Genomic DNA, 19,928 nt, shown 5'->3' on the forward strand with positions numbered 1-19,928 from the left:
ATCTGAAAATTAGAACACAACACGGCATCTGAGTCTTTCTAACCAGAAAAGCAAGGACTCAACCACTTCCAAGAAGTCTCTACTACATTTTATATCATAATATAAGGACTAAAAGGCATACTCCTCTCTCAATATATACACATTATTGCAACATATTAGTATTGATGGTAGTTACTTGTGAACATACCCTCTAATTATTAATATTACTAGTATTTATTTGTATTGCAGTAGCACTCAGAGACCCCAAGCAGAATCAGGGCCCCATTGTGCTTGGTGCGGTCACTGGTGCCAATTCTTGTGATTTTATCACAAGTTGCATGATATTTGATGCTCTTAAAGCCTCAGCTCCTGGAGGCATGTGATTATGTGAGCATCTCAGCTTTCATTTAAAAGAAAAAGTTGTTAGCCCTTGTGATTGCAAAGAAAAGCTTAAAAACATGACTCCTAAAGAATTAACAGAGCCCAACAGTTATTATTTTTTTAAATGTCCAGATTTTTAAGTTAACCTTGTGATTTTGGGCACCCGATTCATGATTTTGAAGGCAATACTGGTACAAATACATAGTAAGAGACAGTTCCTAGCTGGAAGTTTAATTCGGGGCTTGATTTTTATATAAAATAGATTGAGGTGTGGGGACCAAATTCAAAGGCACATCACATCAGGGCAAAGGGGGTGTAAGTCTAACTTAGGGTGACAGTGTGAGGTGGGGGGAAGGAGGTGTAGGTTACAGAAGTCTCTCCCAGACTCCCTAATGCCTGGTCTACAGTAGGGACATTTTCCAAACATTTCTCACTGCACTAGCATCAGCACTGTTGGTAGCCAGGTGTCAAGTGAAGGGTTAGATGACAAGATTCAGGGTTAGCTGCTTAAAATGCCAGTGGCATCTGGCCGCCCTTCTACACCAGGGCTCCCAACATTCCTGACACTAGTGGAGACGAACTGGTGTTAGCAACGAGAAATGTTTGAGAACCTTCCCAAGTGTAGACAGGGCCTCAGTCTCCCCTTTGATTCTGGTCCTATATTACACTGGAGAGAACACATTTATTCTAAGATGTTAAGTAGCTCAATAAGGAGAAATCTTGGCTAAACGAGGAAACCTTGGCTAAATGAGGAAACTAAATGAGGAAACCTTACCTTTTCTTTTCATTTTAAAATACAAACATTTGTAACATTGATTATTTTTAAATTGTTTCAAAGACCAAAACCTAAATTTCAGAGAAAGAGAGACAGGGAGAGAGAGGAGTTGCTAGTTGATCCAGTTTTTCCCCCACTTAAGATGTTAGAAAATTAGGACCTTTTATGGTGGCCTATTAGAATCTCACCTTCTGGAATTCAAGCATCTGGGTTTTGAAGAACTAATGTGCACAGTACAAGTGGCAGCTGACAAACGTGCTGACTTCAGCTAAAGCGTTCTGCCAGTTTACGTTGTTCCTACCGCCATAGTGCACACTCTGAAAAGTAATACAAATTTAAAGTGACATGGAGATGTGGCAAATGTATTATTAATTACACTTTTTTAATATGTGAAAGTCTGTAATAGGTTTATGAAAGCGAGTTTTCACGCTCTTATCATACAGCATTGATGGTTTATGGTCCACCCCAGGAAACTGAATGCTGCATCAAAACACTTCCATTGACTCCAGTGGAGCCAGGATTTCACCCCAGAATGCGCCAGGTCCTGCACACTCCAGAGGGTCATGAATTCTGATTCTGAGGCAACGGGTACAGTTCAGATGAAAGGTCAGTTTGCTACGGAAGCCCATCAACATTAGTTTGTTCGCAAAACTGGTTTGAATTCGTTTATTTTTTATTGCGTAATCTAAGCCCATATTACTTTGTAAAGTGATTCACTTCTAAACAAGATTTTTTTAGTTAAAAGGAAACTTGTGTTATGCATTCCAGATAGAAGGATGCTCTCCCCTCACTCACCTGATGATCAAATAAAAGTTAGGATGGCACAAGTAGGTGTCATACCCAGGCAGTATAAATTCTGTATTTACTTTTTCATTAGAATTTCTCTCCCCCCATCTCTGCTACATTTTTTCCACAGCTTCTCCTAAATGGGAAGCCAACCCAATATCATTCAACATTTGAGCTGAACTTTTAAATCCACAGTATTTAAATGGATGGGAAGTTAGGCAAAATGAATTAACCTAACCCTAATTCTTGCTGCCTTGAAATCCAACTGCAGTTACAAAGCAGGTGCCAGTTGTTACCTCTCCTATATGAACTCAGAACCAGGGGGACTGCTGGGCTCATGTAACACTCGAGATCATCTTTTAAAAAGAGGAGCTATTTTATGTCTCCTGAAGGGAGCGTTCCAATCACTGATTTATTTTTCTTGGCCTCTGTTACTCTTCCCTGGCTGGTGGTTTCATTTCTGAATTCAGACAGACAGTTTATGTCATCCATTGGCCTCTCCCTTCCAGCCAATCCCAGGAGTGTGCAGTCAGGTCGCTGGCATAAAAAGCTCGTTTGCTGGATGCAGGAGAACACCTGTCAGCCAGGAAAGAGCCAGTTCCCCAAACGTTGGGCCACAGTTCCTTGGCATTTTTCTCAGGCTCACTGGCATTCATTCACCCCAGGAAGAACAACCCCCGCTAGACCAGCTGGAAGATTCCCTGAGCATGGTCAGTGGGATATGTCAATTCCCAAGAGCTATCAGAGGCTTCTTTCTAAAGAAGAGAGCGATAAAGAATGAGGCATTCGGCCACCATTGAAGCAAAAGGCGATGATGACCCCCCTGAGAACTGCAGTTAGTCACACTGGGAGAACAGCTGGGAAAGCACCTGCTGAATACAGGAAGCCCGTGGGCCGGCGGACTAATTTCAGCTGGTTGAAGCCAGTAACAGAGGTGCCACTGGAAAGCACACGGTCAGGAAGGTAGACAGTCAACACTTTGGGGTAGACCCTCAACTGGGGTAGATTGTCATAGGCCTGTTGACATCAGTGGGCCTGTGACAGCTGAGGAGCTGCCCTCTTGCGTACTCTGCAGGTGGGGAATAGCTTTAGAAGTGAAACCGTCACGTTCCAGGAGTGAGAAAAGCCCCTGGGGAAGAACGAACTCACAGGAAGGGAAGCCCTGAATGGGAACGGAGGCGGGAGAGAAGCAGGCAGGGGAAGCAGATTTTAAACCATGTTTAAAAGTGTGCCCCCATTGCAGGGTGGACAGGCTCTTTGGGTGGGCCCGGGTCTCTGAAAGAAGCTCTGGGGCAGATCTCAGGCAGGGAGACGAGACAGCCCTCAGGACCATGAAGAAAGAGGTTGGCCTGCAGCCATCCACCACAAGTCCCAAGGAAGATCTTGATGCAATTACCTGGCCCCAGCACTCCCATCCCGCAGCACAGAAGCTATGTACAGAGGGTGGCTAGAGCCAGGGGTTTGCAATAACTTGGCTGGTTTTCACAGCCACAGTGGGAGGGAGAGAGAGAGCTGGACTGCTCAGGGGAGAGCAGTTCATTCTGTACCTTCCTCCCCTTCCCTGCAACGGATCTGCAACTCCTGACTCCAGGCTGGGGGCAGAGCCTCTCCTTACACACTGGGCTGACCTTCCCCAGGAAAGTTTGGGCCAAATGCGCCGAGTTTTCCTCTGCGAGGCATAAACTAGGTCCTGATATATTTGGAGACGCGTGTTCCACAGACAGCATCTGAACATTTTCTTTAAGCAGCAAATCCCCTCTCCCCCACTGCAAGACAAAAACAAACCCAGATTTCAGCTCCCAAATTTCAGAGTGTGGGTAGAAACCACCCACCTCAGCTGTAACCATCTCCCCACATAGTGGGCTGGCTGCCATCTTTGCTGGAGCTGTTGGCTGATAGCTTTGCACCCTTACTAGTCAGAAGGAGGGTGGCTCAAATTTTCAGTGCCGGCTGTCACCTAGTTTGCAAATGAAAAGCCTTCAAGTGGTCACTGAACTCCGCCACCCCCACCAGAAAGAGGTCACCGGCGCTCCTGTGCCGGAGCTCAGCAGAAGCGTGTAAAAATGAGCCCGGACCCCGAGTGACGCAGGAAGACAGACAGACTGAGCACAGGGTCACCAAGGCTGCACAGCAGCATGGTTGAGTTAGAAATTAATTGTCATTATTAGTCCCATGGAGAAGGGATCAATTTCTAAAGACATTTGATCAACTTGGTGTAAAACCTGGGGAGGGGGAGGGGAATCTCCAAATATTTTAAGTCTGAAAATAAAGAAAGGAAGGCTGGCCTTATGGCTAAGGCATGGGGCTGGGGCTCAGGAGATCTGGGTACATTTCCCAACTCTGCCACCGATGCTCCACGTGACCTTGGGCAAGTCACTTTGGACCTTTTGAAAATTCCACTCTTAAGCTCACAGGCCTTCATTTGCCACCTATAATAAATATTATTGTCTTACTGCAGTCCCTAGGAGCCCATGCATGGCCCAGGACCCCATGGTGCTAGGCACTGTGCAGACACAGAACAAAAAGCCCCAAAGAGTTTACAATGGAAATAATAGTCCTTCTTTTGTCTGTCTGGCGTTTGTAGACTGTAAGCTCTTGGGGACAGGGAGTTAGCAGGCTAAGTAACCATGCCAGTACTTGGGTGGGCACACTGAAAAGCAGATGGGCAGGAATGGGAGCTCTGCCTGCCACACAGGGTTTTTTTTTACGGACATCAACCAAATGAGGCAGACCTTTGCCTTGACCTACGCAGCCACATGGATCCCGAAATGGGCCAAGAAAGCCCATGTTGTCTCTTTCCAGCTCCCCCTGTCCTGTTCAACCTCTCTCCCACCATGTCTGCCCTTCTCTCCTGATCTCCATGTCAATGTACAGGCACTAAGGGCCAAAGGGCAACCAGTACATAGCCCAAGCAACGGCCTTAGGAGATGCAGGGGGAAAGAATCCTCTCCTCCAGGCCACAAAGCGACTCCACAGATGATCTCCAGAGACTACTTCAGCCCAGAGTCTGCCCACAGCCCCCAAACCCCTCTACCACAGTGGGAGGCTCAGAAGTTCCATACAGTGGTACCTGCCCTACCCATACGCCACTGCGCTGTGGCTCTGTGCCACCCCCTTGTTATCCCTTCAGAATGTGGGGGACCTGCATCAGTTCCACTTCTAGGGGACTTCTGAAGCCACAGATGTGGGGGCTGGATTTGCCTTTATACAGTTGAATAAAAGTGAATTGAAAACCCCAGACTTCCAGCTCAAGGGCTCTACAAGATTCGGGGGGGTGGGGGGGGGAGACGACCTTCAGAGATGGGATTCTTTGACTCACTTTCATTCAGCTGCTATTAGCACACAAAAGCAATCTAGAGCAGCAGAGCGAGACAAAGGGGTGTGGGGCTGAGACAGACAAGAAAGAGGGAGGGGAGGAGAGAGACAAGTATGTGAGGGGAAACAGAGAGACAAGAAGGAGGGGAGAGACACACACACAAAAATCGAAGAAAGAGAAAGACAACTCGATAACAAGGGGGGAAGAGACCACATGGGGAGGGGCCTTTGCTACCTGGCCCAGGGTTCCCATTCATGCTCAACCCTTTCTCCTCCTCTTTGTCATCTCTTTCCCCTCTCATGTCCTCTCTCTTTGCCTGCCCCCTACAAGAATATGATGAAACAATGTCTCATGCCTCAGTGATGTAGCGTCGCTGGGCACAGAACACCTTGTATTTTCTGAGGGGTTTCACTAGCTGCCCCAGATAAAAAATAACTAGCCAATCAATTCGATTTCTATAACTTTATTGGTGTGGCAAGGTACATGGTGTGGCCAAAGTTAATGCAGTGCAAACATCATCATCCAGTGTAGAGTTTTCCAACAGTGATTGGGTTTTATTCACACCCTCTTCCCATGTCTCTTGGATCTCCATTTCCTTGTCTCTCCTTTCTGCAAGCACAAGCAAACCCATGACTAACTATGCAACAGACAGCTGTAACTGCTTATGAAACGCAGGTGACAGTGCCAGTGCGGGGGTGGGCAAACTGATTATCAGGCACCGGTAGGCAGGAAATGGAGCTCTGTTTGCCATACTGCTCTTTTTGTGGGCATCAGCCAAGTGAGGCAGACTCTCACATTCCCCTAGGTGGCCAAATGGAACCTAGCATGGTCCAAAGAAGCCCATCACTGGGTTCTAATAGCACATCCAACGTAGCCCTTGTCCAATGAGTTTCCAATACCGGACCCCCTACAGAGAACAACTAGGTTGTCACAAGAGTCCAACAGAATTCCCTGGGGCAATCAGTGACCCTTGTGTAATGTAGTCAATTACATCAGCAGACAGGCCACTAAACTCAGGGGTCTCCATTGGTGGCCACTCCCCAACCTAGCTCCTGCTGAAAGCAGAAAATCACATTGTTGCTCATTTCAAGTGAGGAAGTGTATTTCCCCTCCTCCCCCAGCTACTCCTCTTTCCACCTCTTATTGGATGCTATCCCAACTGCACATCATCATCAAGGCAGTTATGAGAAAGGCTGAAGACATCAAGACATGGTTACATGCTAGCAAGAAATTAAAAACAAAACTAACTCAGGGATTGTTCACAACATCCTAAGCAGCAAGCAACTAATGGTGCAGAAGATGCCTAGAATGTAAAAGCATCACCCAAAGTAGTCAAGCAGTGCGGACACCTCCAAATACATAATCACAGCATCCAAAGAAACTAACCACCAAGACCACTCAACTTCATAGCCAGAGGCTACAAAGTGATTCAGCTGCAGTATGCAGAACACATAGCCAGTAACTAAAGAGAGCATCAGTATTTTAATACCTTAGTATTATTCCAGCCCTGCACCAATGAGATGGTGGAATTTTTAAAAAAATGATACTTGTAATCCAGAGGAAATTCCACTCGAGAAGATCATGTTAAAGTTAACACATACATGAGATTTAACTTCTTGATAGTGCCTTTTTACATGACGCTATTAAGGATGGAACTTAAAAGTTCCAGGGTTCTCTAGGATCTTTCAAAAAGTTCTAAAGTGGCCAATGTTTCATAAAACAAAGAAGTCAGAAATGAAAAACACATTTTTCTTTCAATACGAACATTCACAGAATTCAATAAAAATGTGTTTTTCTGACTGAAAAGATGATATCTTTAGGAATGGAAAATAACACAACTAATATATAAAGCTTTTCAGACACACAGCTCTCTTGGCTGGATCTTCAAGGACTGCATCCCTCAGCACATCTCATTGGCTAGTCTCTCTTTTTTTCATGGCAAGATCTCTCTCTCCATTCCAAGGTCATTTCTCTGTCCAAGCCTCTCTTCATTCTGTTAGTTTTCTTTCTCCAGTCTCTCTTTCCCCTCTTCCAGATCCCCAGTCCCTCTGACCCGCTCTCAGTATTTTTTTCTGAGTTTACTACTCTTCTTTCCAGTGGCAATGGTCTTTTTTGCTGCATTTCTTATGCATGCTGACACTCACGCCATGCTACATTCTCTCACACACCTCCGTAGGTACTGGTCACTTGCAGGGAAGACTGTGTTGATCTTTGGCAGTTTTAGCTTGGCTTTAATTGTATTGTGCTGGAATCCTAGCATTATCAAAAGTTTAAAGGGATCAAATTTATGGAACGTGGAACTTTTAGGGTTTGATTTCACAAGTAAGTTGAAGTTTGAGCAAATTCAGAATTTATTTAAATGTATTTTTCCATACACCTTATGTATGACTGTAATGCCTAGGAACCCTCCTTCCTTTTCCGACACCCCTGATGAAAGAGCCCGTAAAATAGAGAGACAAAACAATGTAGGAAACTTCCTTGTGCAGACAAACAAAAAGATTGTTATGCACAGTTTGGGAATGAATCACATTCATTTACAGAACAATAAAACTGGAATCACTGCATTATTAAACATAGGCAAAAGCTGCCATTAAAATCAGAATAAAGCCTGCAGGTCTTGATCCCTGGGATCTAGATGCAGACTTGCATGCTGCTATTTATTTATTAAGAGGGCCTACATCCTGACCTCAGCTTTTAAACAGGACAGGGGCAGACAGTTTGTGGGCCTACGATACTGAGTTGATAATATTCAGGACACCTGTAGACATTTTAAAAACCAGCACTAGCTGTTAGATTTACACTGTGTAGAGTGTTAACCTCCCCACAATGGTGACTTGAAAAAAAGTTTGATCTGCACCAATGTTAAAAGTAATTCAGTGCATATGCTTTGAGACTTCTGTGGGAGACAAAATATTTTGGAAAACTGTTACGCAGGCTCCTGAAGATAGCTTGTTATTTAGATTATCTTCCCGTATTGAATTTTGAGCAGTAACTGGGTTTCATAAGAAATTGGGCACTAGCTGACTTTTTCCGTCTCCTGCTGCTAAGGCCCAATATGGGATACAATGCGCAACAAAATGAAAAGTGCAAAAAAAAAATTATTAACACAGGAATCTTAAAATGCGGTGCAATTCCCCCATTTCGTGTCCACAACCTTCCTACATCCTCGGCTTCATGATTCTTTTTGTCTGTAAATCATTATCAGACACTAAAAGTGAGGGGGGTACCAGTTTTGCATGGAACACAGGTAACTTTGGAACTAAAGAAATGGCATCCCCCAAAGGAAAGTCATGGTTGATTTCCGTTTTGATGCAAGAAATTATCAGATCTTTGTGGTAAAATAATCAGGATTTGGTTAAGGATTCTTCTGGTTGAAGCCTAGCATCTTTCTTTCCTTCTTTCGTGGTCTCTTGTACTAGACTCTTTCTGATCTGGACCAGAGTAAACTTTACACATGACCAAACTAACCCGGAGGTGGAAGGGCATTAAGGGAATTTGCTCAGGCCTGAGTGTCTTTTTTTAAGGTACAAAGTCTCTTCCCCAGTTATAGAGCATCAGATGCCAGGCTGCCCACCCAAACTCCAAACCCCGTAGCAGTGCAGACAACTTGTCGAACACGGTGTCTGGGGCTTGGGAGGGGGTCGAGCTGTTGTTTTAAAACCTTCCCCAAACTGTGTCAAGATACTCTGGGTCTTTGTGATCCAACCAAATGTGTGTCCCGCCTCCTCCAGTGAATCACAGATGGCCCAGGAGAGCCGACTCCTGAGGTCAGTTTTTTAAGTGTTGTCTTTTTACTTCCCAGCACCAACACCGGAAGAAAAAAAAAAAGTCCTAGTCCCCCCCTTGTAAGACCCGGAGGCCGAGAGCGCTGCTTTTATCAGCTCCACCGCCCAGCCGGCCTGGCCCTGAGCAGCGCCCTAGTGCGGAGCTTTCTGTTTATTTTATACAAGTGGCCCCTGAATGAGGAAAAATAAATAGACGGCGCAAACATATGACTCTCCTTAGTGCGAAATCCCCTTTCTGGGGACATGAAAAGCGGCTGCGTTTGCCCCTGTTGAATGTAAATGCCTTTGAAGTGGAACTAATCACGTCAAGGATAGTTTGCGTTGTCCTAACAACGCGGCTGAATTGCGAGGCGCGGCTTTTTTGTGGGCGAGCTGTTTGCTTTCTCCCGGCCCAGCCTGATGATGATATACCGCTGTCACGCTCTGTCCGCCCGCATCGTAAATCTCCGCTCCCAGAACGGCTCGCCCAGCCCCGCACTCTCACAGGCCAGCGGGCCGCCGGCTGCTTCTCGGGCCGCCTTCCCCTCGCCCCGCAGCGGGCGGTGCGGCTCCGCGCCGCGGCCGTGCGGCTGGGGGCGGTAGCGGGCTGGCGCGCTCTGCGCTCTGGCTCGGAGAGGGGGGCGCAGACTGGAGCCTCCCGCGCAGCTGTTCAGCCCGGCTCCAGCCTGGGAAAGATCAGGAACAACTGGGATGGATCAACTCCCCCGCCCCGGCTAATAAAAACGGCAGGGGGAGTAGGGCGGGGGACCGTGTGGTTCCCACAGCGCGGGGCTGGATTTCAGCGCTGGCACTAAAGTGAGGAATGCGAACCATGTGCCGGAGCCGCGCAACGGGCCAGCCGAGCGCAGCGCCGAGACAGAGGCCCAGGGCAGCCAGGGCTGTGATCCGCCCCCCAGCCCGGCCGGCCGCGGGGCAAAAACGGCAACGTCCCAATCGGCAAGCCCCATCTCGGGGTGGGTGTAGTGCACCTCGCACTGCTCCGGTCCTTCCTCGCTGCGGGGCTTCCTGATTGCTTCCAGAGAGAGAGAGAGAGAGAGTGTGTCCACACACACACACACACACACACCCCTTCCGGACTGGCACCGGGGTGTGGTGTGGATACACTCACACTTGTAGGATGCGCAGATATGCGGCAGCTGCGCCACCATTCTGCCCAGGGAGCACAGCTAGTGGGATTTCTCCACATCGCTCCTCTTAAGCAGCAGGAGAGGTTTCCCACCCCCCGCCCATAGGACCCAAACTGTTTTCGGCAGCTTCTTTCCAGACTTCCCCAAACAGCGGCCTCGCTCCACTGGAGGCTTTTCAAGGGGGTTGCATTAAATCTTGTATGACATTTTAAAAACGAACTTTGTGAAGGATCACTCACCCTGAAAGTGGCTTGTGTGTACCCCCTCACCGTTTCTTAAAGGTTTCCATCATTTTAATGTGACAAAACCAGAGGGCTGTTTTTATGTGACATATCAAATCTCTCCTGGCTCTGGGGACCGTTTAGCAGCGTTTTTAACTAGAGCAATTACAAACAAAACCGGCGTTTTAAAGGGGGGGGGCATTCAAGCTATGGTTCAGCGGGCTGCTAGGATTGATTTCACCTCCGTGCGTGACATGGGCGGAGCCTCACAGAAGATAGCACGGGGAACAATGCTGTGTGGACACACGGTTGACCTAAGAAATCTGAACTGTCTAGAGCGCGTTTTTTACACCTGGCCTGACCCAGAGCCCACCGAAGTCAAGGGCAGAGCTCTCACTGCCAAGCGAGGGTATATGGGTCGGACCCGGTCATTCTCTGCGGGGGTCTTTGGCTGAAGTTGAATAGATTTTTTTTTTAAGTTGAACTATCTGATCTTGATTCGATGTGATAGAAATGCAAATAGTGTAGGATGTTCAAACTCTAGTTTCGGTGCTTTCACGTCTTCATAAGTTTCACTTTGGGGGCTGACTTCCCCGATGGTGTGGGTTTGGTTTTTTTTCTAAACTTGTTACCACGGAGGTTTGCACACCTCCACCAAAGGAAACAACATTAGCGGAACAATTCTAGCCAATTCTTTCCCCAACTGCAGTTCCTGGCGCCTGTCCCCCTGCATGGCCATGTTTAAAACGTGCCTAACGCCACGTACAGCCTATCACTTCCCGACACACCTAAAGAGGTTCAGTTCACCTATGCAAAGCATCACCATAGAAAGTGCTATGGTTTATTGTAGAAGTCCCCATGCATCGGTAGAGAGGTTTCCCTAACTCCGCTTTATTTCCCGAATGAAGAAACACAAGTGCGGTCTAACTGGCCGGAAGAAATGGATGCTCACAATACTTAATACCAAACGAAAGCAAGTACATTTTATGGTCGCTCCAGATTCGCTGTCACTCGCAGTTCCGGAAGGGGCAAATCAGTGAAAGGTTCACTAGGACATGAGCCTTCCAGCAATAGAAAGAATAGGTTTGTGAGGGATCCACACATTTGAGGGATGAGCAAAGCAGCGGGATTAACCTGTGTAGGATAAAACTGCAGCTCTAATACTTCATTTATATCCCAATACGAGAAGCACAAAACCTGACACCCTCTCTAAGTAGTCTTCGTCTATGGCTGCTTTACACAGGGTTGTCCTGCACTTGGCTGGCTTATCTCCATTCTCTGCTTTTAGAATTTGCTATAGTGTCTGCCCCGTTAGGACTCTTCCTCCTCTCAACCTCCTTCCTACAAGTTAAGAAGTGAGCTAGCTGACGGGAATTGCTTACCTTACTGGAGCCAGGCATGCAGTCCTCACCCGGCTCGACCTCCCAGGCCCAACAGAACCACTGGGGGTTTTGCGGGAGTGAGAACTGCAGGGGTTAGACAATCGATGGGTTTTGCTGCAGCGATGCTACTGCCATGTCATTGGGTCTAGATCCAGAAATTCCTAACTGTTGATCTCAGCGCTGAGTTCCCATCTGAGCTGTAAAGTTCTGTCCGTATCTGCTACAGACTGAGTCAAAGCAAACAAAACGGCGATCTAATATTACAGGGGTTAACTCTAATAAATTCCCAGCTGCACAGGGCTTCCAAAAACGGGAGGGGGAGGGGGGGAGTCATACAGGATGCATATGGCATGTACCAGTCTCTGTCTACGGCATCTGTTCACAGTCCCTGTCTGGAGAGCGGACAAAGAAATGGCCCTGTTGCATCCATTTAAAACTCCAAATCCGGGTGGTATTCTCGGACCACTCCAACAACTAATCCTGAGACACCAGAAAAGCTCACACGTACCCCCTTTAAACTACACAGCGGAAGTAAAGTTCTTAAAACCCAGCCCTGGATAACGGAACACAGGGGTGAAAAGGACTAGGTTTTGCAGCAACTATTTGAGTGGGCGCCACAACGTGCATGAACGGAAGGAGGCCACACGTTTGAAAGGTCACTGGCAAAGGGGATTGAATGGATTTATGGTTTGATGCTCAGACCCGCCTGTCTGACCACATTGGTGCTTGGCTCCTCCAACAGTCCATGTACATGCCAATCTCTGAATAACATCTACTGGCGAATCGTTTGCACTTTCAATCGGGATCGTGCAAGCTTCGATTTCGTGTCAGGAACATATGCTGAGCTAGGAAATGTCCTTCCTTCTTTGGTGGGGGGTGGGCACCATTCTGTGTTCTTTGTAGCTCAACCACAATGCTGGCTTCATAGGTTACATCTGTCCCTGGCCCCCTGTGCCACGTTACCTCTGGAACTCTCTTTCCCTCCCACAATAGACTCCACGGGGGGCCTTTTACTTGACCAATTTCTGAGTTTCATCTGAACTTCATTAAATGAATTACAGGGTGAACACATCAACGTTTATTTGCAATTAGTATCAAAATGTCTTACTTTTCCTAATCTAATGGAGCAGATGCAGCTACAGAAGGGACGCCACGTTTTCGTGAAATCTATCTCCTCTCACATATTAAATCTTCTGGTCAGGGGGAAAAAAACTATCAGGACTGCGGAGCCGGTAGGGTGCCATAGACTCGAAGCAAACTGGAATATGTGCAGGTGTTGGAACAGATTGTATTATAATTATATCTATTAGAATGTTTTCCTGATTATCTGTAATGATCTAACAAAAGTCACCTTAATTAACCGTCTGGTTGCAGACAACGAATGAGCGCATTAGTCAAAAACAAGCCTTTAAAAGCAAACCACTGCAGAGGGAAAGCTGCAAAATCACTAATAAGACCGTGGGGAGGAGGGGTTTGTGTGTTGCGGATTTACTGTATCCCTGGTTAGCTGTTCCTATGAGCGAAACATGCTCTCCCTGGAGTGTGTTTGGGGAGCGCCCGTGGAGCTGGGGGAAGCAGAGGGGTCTGTTGGGTCCCTTTTCGCAGAGAGTTTGTTTTCTGCCTGGAACCCGCTGCTCCCGTGAACGCCCCCAGGGCCCGGGGCTCGGGTTCCAGGGCCGCATGGGGACAATTGCTAGCGGGAACGGGCTGCCCTGGGACAGTCAGGTCAAGTGCTCGGGAGTCGGGTTTCACGGTCAAGGCGATCAGGCGGGAACCTCGCAAACGCTCCTGCGGAGCAACGCGAATCATTGGATTCTGCGGGGCGGGGGTAGCCTGAGCCAGCCCCCGGCCGCGGGTTCGATTCCCCGCGCTGCGCAATGCAGCGGCTCGCCTGGCCCCTCCCTGCGAGCAGGGGGGACTCGCCAGGCTCTTTCCAGGCTGCTGGGTTAACTGCCCTCGGGTGGGTGTTTGCCGCTCGACGGCTCCTTTCTGAAAGGCGCAGAAACCGATTTTATTTACTGCCGCCTATAAATGATGGACTAGCCGGGCTGAGGCAAGGCCGTGAGAGCCGCCTGGCTTGTCGGTGCCGAACCGTTCCCTGGGGGCCCCTTTTGCTGCCCTAAAGCCGCACGATTGCAGGCGGGGGCAGCCTGCAGAGAAACGTGCCTCGGGAATCGGGCGGGCGGGGGGGGAGGTGTTTCTGAGCCACCCCCACCTCTGGGAGATCTGACTGCAGGAGGGGAGAGAGACTCCAGCCCCCGCCTGTCAGCTGGGGGGGGGGACTAGCCTGAGTAGGAAATGACCCGCCTCTTTAGGGGTTACACCTCCCATGCACCCAGAGGAGGTGCAACCCCCCCCCCCCCCAGCAGAGAGGACTACGGGGCTAGTTTGGTTCCTATGCAGTGTCTGTTAACCCCTCAGTAGTGGCGCACCCTGCTGGGCAAAGCTAGGGATGGCAGCGAGGGGGGTCGGAGTGCTGCCCCTGGGGGGGGGGGGGGCTGGGGAGTTACCCACACAGAACAAGCGGGGGTGGGGTTGATGTAGGGTGTTTAAAACTAGGCCCCTCGTCTCTGGAATGCCAGTCCCCGACAGGAGACCCTCCTGAGCAGGGATGAGCTGGACCGAAAAGGCCAGTGCAAACCCAGTGCTGGGAAGGCAGGTTATCTAACACCGCGGTGGTGCTTTTCATTCATGAATCAGGCACGTTAACAGGGGTGGAGTTGGTGGAATACGTGAATTCCACTTTGTCTTTTGGGGGGCACCGTATTCTCTCCTTGCCATGGGCAAGGTAAGGCCGAGGGGAACGCAGCAGGCTCCCCCAGGAGATTTACTTGCATTACAGCAAGTTGATCGCTGGAAGCTCACTGGATTTTTTTCCCCATGTAGTGGCTTTCTCCAGAGAGAATAAATCCCCAAACTAGCGACAAACGCAGATAGCCAGATCCTCCGCTGGGGGACATCAGCTTGTTTCCATGAAAACTGACACAGTTATGCCAATTGACACCGGCTGAGGACCTGCCTTAAAATGTCTCTGTGAGTGAACTACTTTCTACTGTTCACCAGCCATAGCCCAGCACGGCTGGTATGTTGTCGGGGAATGTTGGTCTCCTGTACGTTTAGGACCTCTCGATTTCTCACTTGTCAGTCATGCCCGGGAGGGTTTACGTGCTGTGCGAAACAATATTATTTCTGGATTATACTTCTTGCTAAGATGAGCGTCCTGGGTCTGGCTTTGCTCAGAAGATGTATTAATGTTAAAGTGGGAGATGGTACCGATCCACAAGCAAGTTCAACTAATATAAAACAACCAAGGAGAAAAAAATTGTCTAGGCTGGCCTAAGGAGGGATAAGTAAGAGTAATGGGAAGAAGTTAGCTAAAGAAAAGTTGAGGCTGGATATCAGGAAAAGCCAGACAGGGCCGTTTTTAAGGCTGTCCGATGGGAACCGGGAGAATGGAAAAAGCACACACGATTGTACATCAGCGAGCAGTTCTTCATAAGCAGTGGGTGGACATGTCTATTATTCCAACCCTACCACTCGGTGTTTTGCTTGAACAAGAATGGTTGGACAAGGACCTGCGAGCTTAAATATTTAGGCCGTAACAATTTGAGGAAGCAGAGAGGAAATTGGCTTGAATAAACTGAACAATCAAAGGCAGATCACGAGCCCCCTGCTTGATGAAGGATGCAGACCTTGAGCCTGCTCAAAATCACACCTTTTGTTTTGTTTTAAAGTAATAGCTAACTCAATCATACGAAAGGATTCCCTTTCCTGATGTCTGAGTGATGAAAGTCCTCTGCACTCTCCAGGATGTTGCTCTCTAACTCATGAATACACTCACTGACCTCACCATAAAAGTTACACAGATCCTGTGAATAATCAAATACAAAGAATATAGACTGCAGTCCCATCTTTCACCACCAGTGAGACGTAATCATACTATTTCCATTAACTGAAAAACATTTAAAATCTGTTTTAATTAATTAGTTCAAAGAAACATGTAAGATCTTATTGCAGATTTGACAATCGTTTATCTGCATTTTTGTTTGGTGGTTGGTCTTGCTTCCTACTGTCTTACATTATTCTTGGGTCAGGAGCATCAGTCAACACTTTAAATTTGTAGTGATTCACATAAGGCAAGTGAATAATGCGTGTTCCAGTAAATACTCAGTAAGGTGTTCAGGATATATACATAGGATGAAATCCTGACTCCACAGAAGTCAATGGAAGTTTTGCCATTGATTTCAATAGGTCAAGGTTTCACCTATAGTAGATATAAACTGGATGTGAAGTAACTGACCCTCAGGCTACCCATGGGTGCATACCCAAAGGATTCCATTGTCCCACAGTTGGCTGAAGCTAGCATCTTTTGTTTCCAGATATAGGACTCCATAAGGCACCATCGACTGTTGATGGAATTGAGATTCCTAAGGGCCTAAATCCCTTTTGAAAATGAGATTTAGGCTCCTAAATCAGTTAAGTGTTGCACCGCTGAGCTCAGCAAGATCTAAATACCTTTAAAAACCTGGGCCACATATGCAACTGGTTTAAGCGGATCCAGTACATTGACTCCACTAGCTTCAGTGCAGTTGCACCTGGTTAATGGACTAGTAATAGACTTGGCCCCACATCTCCCAAGATGAAATGCTACTAGGAATAAACCATTGCACCATCCACCCTGCTTTCATTTAAAACAAACCCTTGGATGTCAACATTTTTGTAAGTATTTTGATCTAACTAGACACTGTAACCTTGGTAATAATGCGATTCATTTATGAGATATTGTAGAACCACAACTCTAATAAAAATCAGAACTGGTGAGAAAACAACTGCTTTATAATGAGAAATAAATGAACATGCATATGAACTGTGCAAGAGTTAAAAAAAGAAACTGAATTTATTGTGCTTCCTAGAAGTTTCTTCAAAGTAATCACATACGGGGTCGCTATTTTATGTAATAAAAAGTCTGTGTAAAATATGCAAGTATTCTGCAACATGTGTTTTTGTTTTTCCTCCCTTTCAATACCTTTAGAGAAAAATCTTTCAGGAAGTTGGGAATTATTATTCAGCCCTTCATCACCTATTAGTTTACTGGTTTTGAGCAGAGCTAGGAGAGAGAGACAAAAAATAGTTGAAATGTCCTGGGGAAAATTTAAAAGGGATGCAAGACAAAAGAATGCAAACACTGTGTAGCATGAGAAAGGCTTAATGTTCAAAGAAGTACCCTTCAAAAATAATATATCTGTTTGAGTAGCAAACGCTTCTTTAGTTACAGGCGGCTTGCATTAACACTCTCAAACATTCTTGTACATCTAGGAAGGCCTTGGAATTTCTACTGCACAAATATTTCAGAAATAGTCACATTATGATGCTTCGCTTGTCAAATCGTTGTACAGCATGTCTCAGGAAAGGGAGATATGAATCCCAGTGAGCAAAATTAGAAATCAAACAAACTAAAAACAAACAAACAATCCGGGAATTGGCCAATTATATTTTTGTTTTTGTTAAATTGGGGCTAGATTCAGATAAATCACATGGATTAGTACTTTGATCCAGTAATAGTCACAACTATTGCAAGAGTTGGTACTGCTCAGTGTGAGGAAGGCTATCAGAAACTGGCCATGACCAATTCTTTATATATTCTGGGGGGTTTCTGTTGAGAAATACTTAATAGGATCTTAGCCATTGAACAAATGTTGTTATTGTTACTATACGAAGACTGCTGAATCTTTATTACAGTAGCAAAACAGTTTAAGCAGCAGTTTAATAAACCCCAACCAACCAACACACCCATTATTAGTGCTTCTCTAGAACAGTTACATATTTCAGTTTTCCAGCTGATGAACCTTCTAGGCAGCCCTGCCAACCGTCCCTCCTCTTGGATTCATTTCTAGTTAGTTTCCCCAGTGTCTCACGTGCCCACCTTATGAAGCAGTTTGTTGCCTTGTGCCTCAGTGAGACATCTGAAATCTCCTTCATTCAAATGGTCCCAGCTTGAGATAGCTCTGTATATTACTACGCCTGTCAGGAAGATGGCGAGAATAATACGGCCGTACAGCCTGGGCCGCTCCTGGTTGAAGTTTGTGGCAGCGAGTACAAAGAGGGGGAGGGGGAGAGGGATGCATGTAACCCCCAGGCTGGAAAGCAGCATGTACTGTGCACTTTCATCATTCTATCTAATCTAGCTACGTATCTAATCTCCAGTGAGAAAGGCTACAGCAACATGGGTCCAGGCTGAATGACAAGGGGGAGCTCTTTGAAGTTCACTGCATTGGCTCCACCCTGCACACCTCCCAATGCCTGTTGAATGCATAATCACAGGCGTACTCCCCGCAGACGGATATACATGCACACATGCTGCTAATATGGCTGCTGCACACATACAGATAAGGTGTCCAGGCTCCTCAGCTATCATGTGCTTTGATCTGCCACTGGAGAGAGCTCAGGGGACCACCTCCCTGCAGACAGAGCCATCCCTGTGACTGGGATAGAGACACCCCTCTATCTGGGGATCCCCATGGGGAAATAGCGGGGACAGTTACCCCACAATGGGAGGGAATGGGAGAGAGTCAGCCAGGGTTCCATCCTGCCTGCTAGGAGGGGTGATGCCATTTCTCGGGGGCCAGGAGGGAAGGCAGACCCCAGTCTATCGACCGGGGTAGCTGCACTTCCCAGGGTGCAGGTTGGGAAGAAAGATTCCCATTCAGCGATCTCATCCATACCAGCAATTGGGGAGGGGTGTGTGTGTGGAAAACAAAGGACCCATTCCCCAGGTAAAAATAGACCTGCATCCTGAGAGAGGAGATAAAAAAAGACCCCTCATCAGGGACTACCTCCCAGGTCTGTTGGGGGATGGGAAGAGACTCCCACATACCTTCTCAGGTCCTCGGCTTTTCGCTGACACAGCCTTCCCCTCCTCACCTTGTTTCCTGGCATCACATCTGCCACCCTTGCAGTCGAGAACGACTAGATCTCTATTGCTGCGAGATGGCCAGAAACAGGCTAGTTCCCTCTGCACTTTCCCACAACAAATTGGGCCTAAATACTGCCATTTTCTCATGCTTCTCCCCAATTCTTTCCGCAATAACCCCGTTGAGGCACCCTGCAATGCAATGCCGAATGCAGAAGCCCTTTGAAGACACTCCTGACTTACCCTGCAGTGACCCTGCGGTCAAGTGACAATACAGCATCTCCAAAATGTATGGTACACATTAATCTGAGCTTGTGCAAAGCGTCTTATCACTGGGCAACCCTGAGAACTGAAGGCAAGTGATCTGCCTGTCATGTAAACAGCAGCTACGACTTCTTCCATTGTCATTTTTGTTCTTAAAGCAGCACAGGGAAACAAAACACGGCTATTCAATCCAGGAGCAAAGGGTCTTAAATCATTACACAAAAAATACACTGGAGTTCACAGGTACATGCAAACAGGGAGGTTTTGCTTTCCCTATTTGCCTGCGCAGGCCCTGTTTGGGTTAATTGCTCGCATAGCTCCCCCAAGATCCTAGCATTTAGGTCCCAAGCTGGGGCCATTTCATTTTAAATATAGCAGCAACAAATTGTTGTGTGTGCAATTGAATTGATCGGCATATGGGCCGAACATGAGTGGCCTGATCCAATACCTATTGGAATCAGTTCTGCATGGCTTCAGTGTAAACAAGGCTCCCCCCTGGAGATGCTGAGCATTCTCAGTTCCCATAGACTCCAGTGAGAGGAGGCTGCTCAATTCAGGGTCAGACACAGAATCCCTGGATTTGCATCTACAACACTTCCTCACATGGAGTCACTGGGACAACTCTTGTGAGCAAATTGGTGGGATTGGGCCCTTAGACTGTTATAATTACAGCCCAGATCTTTCAAGCTCATTTGCACCTATCCACTAAATTAATAATTAACATTTACATAGGCAGATTAGGTCTTCCCCTCGTTCATTTTGGAGTGTATAATTAAAAAATGATTGCCTTGCATGTCCTCCACATGTCTTTAATTCCCTATTACAATTATACAGGAAGTAATTTTCCAGTTATGATCATTTGCATAAGTAAATGTGGCTTAGTGTAAACAGTTAGCATTATGTTATTGCATGAAGACGTTTAATTAATCCTCTAATTTTCCTAAAGACTGCTATATTAATAAGGGATGGTGCTATGCTTTGGCTTTCATTTGTTTCACAAGT

General features: G+C 47.0%; 1 long non-coding RNA gene across 1 annotated transcript in view; it reads left to right on the forward strand.

Annotated features, from left to right (window-relative positions):
• Positions 1 to 1,584: 1,584 nt before the first annotated feature.
• LOC112058711 (uncharacterized) overlaps positions 1,585 to 19,928 on the forward strand; it is a 60,998-nt gene continuing 42,654 nt past the window's right edge. Inside the window, exon 1 of the long non-coding RNA XR_002887859.2 lies at positions 1,585 to 1,741. This is a non-coding gene — a long non-coding RNA (uncharacterized LOC112058711). The remainder of the gene's footprint in view (positions 1,742 to 19,928) is intronic.

Source organism: Chrysemys picta, chromosome 9 (assembly GCF_011386835.1).
Source record: "Chrysemys picta bellii isolate R12L10 chromosome 9, ASM1138683v2, whole genome shotgun sequence".
In the NCBI taxonomy this organism is placed as follows: Eukaryota; Metazoa; Chordata; order Testudines; family Emydidae; genus Chrysemys; species Chrysemys picta.